This window comes from Agrilus planipennis, unplaced genomic scaffold (genome assembly GCF_000699045.2).
Source record: "Agrilus planipennis isolate EAB-ADULT unplaced genomic scaffold, Apla_2.0 scaffold704, whole genome shotgun sequence".
NCBI classification, from domain to species: Eukaryota; Metazoa; Arthropoda; class Insecta; order Coleoptera; family Buprestidae; genus Agrilus; species Agrilus planipennis.
In genome coordinates this window covers 2682-6265 of record NW_020439356.1, presented here as the reverse complement: position 1 = coordinate 6265, position 3584 = coordinate 2682, and positions in this window count along the sequence as shown.

Sequence of the window (3584 nt, the reverse complement as noted above, 5' to 3'; positions counted from 1 at the left end):
AATTAATTACTTTAATTTAAAAAAAATTTAAAACCCTAAACACACGACATATTAGAATATCTTGGGCTGAAAGTTTTTAACCAATTGTAAATACAATTTATTTTGTTAGTCTGATTAATAAGTATTATAAATTTTACCATTTTGACTTAAAATTACTGCAACTAATTATATTATATAAGTATAAGTAAAATACAAAAATTAAAAATTGACGTTACATTCGTTATATAATGAAATTGTCTGAAAGAAAGTTGATTTTAAGCCTCTACGTGTACTAGCAATTTAAATTTTCCTCATTTTTTTCAAAAGTTTATTATGAGACAATGGTTCTTTGCAGCATTATATCATCAATACTAGAAAATACTTTTAAAGATATAAGGTTTTAATTTGTGCATTCTATGATGTACTAAAAGATGAAAAAGTAATTTAGGCAAATTTGCTGGTTTTTAATCGATTTAACTAAGAAGCAATCACCTTCTTTTCTATAGAAATTAAAGAGAAATGGTTCAAGTAAGTGAATAACTGGTTGCAATGTTTAAAATTTTTGAGAAACCAAATAAATTCATTTTATTACATTTAAATCTATATACACATATAAAAGAAACTCCTGACTCACTTGGTCACTGAGTCATCAACGCCCAGCCTGAACCCTTGAATCTACACAATAGAAATTTTGCACAGAGGTTTGCTTTACATTATATACAAAGAATAAGGAAGTCTGTTACGAAATTCAGCCTCTAAAGTTGAAGGAAAAAAAAGTATTTTTGTGGTTACGGCCAGAATAGTTAATAATACCTTGACGCAGGGATGAATCTACGGGTGGAACACTGTGGGCCAAAGCTCATACATTAAAAATTCTAGCTCGTGATAGCCACCCTGAATATTAATTTAATCCCATACAATATTTTTAAAATCTCAATTGTTCAACTTTACATAACGCAAATCATGGGGTGTTTTTATTTAATGATAATATACGTTACTTTGTCCAAATCGGGAGCTTTTGCGGTTTTTCTCAGGATAAACGTGATTAATAAGAAAATTTTGTGGCTTAGAGGTAGTGAATGCGAACTAGGGGAGGAAATAATCATGCGGTCTGAAACATTTTAGTCATTTTAAGGAATGTTAGGATGTAAGGAAGAGCGATTGGAAAGGGAGTTTGGTATATGTGAGGAAAGGGTGGTAAAGGATAGGAAACCAAACTTGGAATTAGATGAAGTTAGGAAGTGTTTTGTCAAAAAAAAAGTACACAATGAGATACCAGGATAAGCATAAAGCATGGCTGCATGTAAGCGATATATTAAGGGAAAAGTTGCTGGAAATTTTTAGGGAAATATGGGATGATAGTGCAATATCAGCAGAATTGAAACACGGGGTGATTGTGCCGGTTTATAAAAGGGAAAAAGTTAAAAATTACAGGGGTATAACAGTAATGGATAGGGCTTATAATGTTTGTACTGAAATAATTAAGGGCAGCTTGGAGGAGATTACTGTAGAAAATTATATTTTAAGTGAAACGCAATTTCTATATATATATATTGTATATTGTAATATGTTTTGTATTCTCCATAATTTAGTACATCATCAATAGCTAAATACATATATATAAAAAGAAAAATAAATATTTCAAGAACAATTAAAATTTATTAATTTGTAAATAGAATATGATATATTGGCAATAATTCTGTTTTCTCAAATTTTTAAAATAATTTACTTGTCTGTGATTAAAAAATCGGGATTGAGAAATATCAATTTATCATTGAACTCTATTGAGCCATCCAAAGATGTATTATTTTTAAAAATAAACACTTTTAAATAAGAAGGGACCAATCCTATCGATCCTTTAATTCTTTAAAAAGAGATAAACTAAAAGTACTATATTTTATTCTATTTTGTTGAAAATGGTAAGAGGTTGTTAAATAGCACCCTTGATGGATTTTAATTTGCAGTAAAGGAGGAGGTCATTTAAAAAAAACTGCTAATGAGTGCTTATTTTTTATTAAGGAATAAAAATTTTATTTTTCTGTGTTGCACGAAACTCCTTTTGAAAATGTTCTGTGGCTACTATTTTAATGCGATTTATTTGTAACTGTAGTTATATTTTCTACATAAAAATTTGTTTTTTAATCTGAATAGACTGACGTCTGAATATTCTTAGTTTCTACACATAAATGGTAGTTATTTTTTTTATGTATCATATTTCTGTAATTATACTTTGTTTATGTATATTTGTCGATTTAAGTCTGCTCATCATGTTTGATTAACCGATATTGCATATATTTAGGTTTATTTATGAAGATACCGTGTACTTTTTTGTTTTGTTTTATAATTATTCTTTTGGCGAATGGACTTGCTGACGGTAGAATTTTTAATAAAAGGCTGAAAGTTTAGTAGTTAGGTTGTTATTATGTAAAGTTTTTAGGGAGAACTTTACTTAGAGCACTTATTACTTCTACCGTATCTGTAAATATTTATTCGGGAGTTACAATAAAAAAAATGTAAAACGGTAAATTGCATTATTATGTAATGTATATTAAATGTGTGATATTAATTTACAATTTTGTGAGAAGCCTTCTTTTTTATTTCTCACTCACTTAAATAATCTTTTGTACATTACAAGTCATATTCGATTTCGAAAAAGTAAGAAATAAATATTTGCTATAACAAATATGAGCTAAAATAAAAAAATAATAAACTAAAAATGTAATACTTTCAGGGAAGATGAAGAGTACCAAATGAAGAGAAATAGTAATAGAATAATCACTACTTTAAATATGTTAGAAAACTTTTTGTTGCAAATTAATTTCTTTAGTTTAAAGATTACATAAACTTTGGAAATTTCTATAATTGTGAATAATTAAAAAAAAATCGTCCTATTTTGCGTCAAATGAAGTTTTTTTAGACAAGAATCATGGGTGAAATATAAGAAAATTTTGGCAAAAAAGTTAAGAAATAAGAAAAATTCAACACTGACTCCCGAGACCGTGACCAACCGCAATGCATGGTGCTATCTGTGATGGCCAACGGAAAACAAGAGTGTCATAGGTGAGAAATTAAAAATATTTGGATAAAAGTTGTTGCTGAAAAGCATACAGTCGTAGAAACGTTATTAACTAAACATTTTTTTGTTAAGCCGCTGTTTACCCTTTCTTCTGAACCTGAAATTTTGTAATTTCTGAAAGTAAAAATTGCACGTGTTAACACTTGCATACTTTTCAGAATTTGTCAGATTTTGATAATTTTGTTTGTAGAGAATGGGGACAAAATTTATAGTCAGATTTTCTTCAAGGCTGCAATCTAGTCTCTTCTGAATGTAAAACATTACAAATAGTGAAAACTAAATGCTTTTGTGGCAGCTAATAGTCACCAGATGGCGATACACTGTCCCATTTGAACATTGCAGATGCTATAACTAACATATTTTTCGAAATTCGTATGCCTGATTTTGGTTTTGTTTAAAGAGAAAGGAGATAAAATGTGTAAACTCAGATTACATGTGACTGTGCTGTTTACACTCCTTTTGAATCTAAAACTTTGCAATTTTTGGTAGTAAAATTTACAGATGTTATAACTTGCATATTACTCAGAAT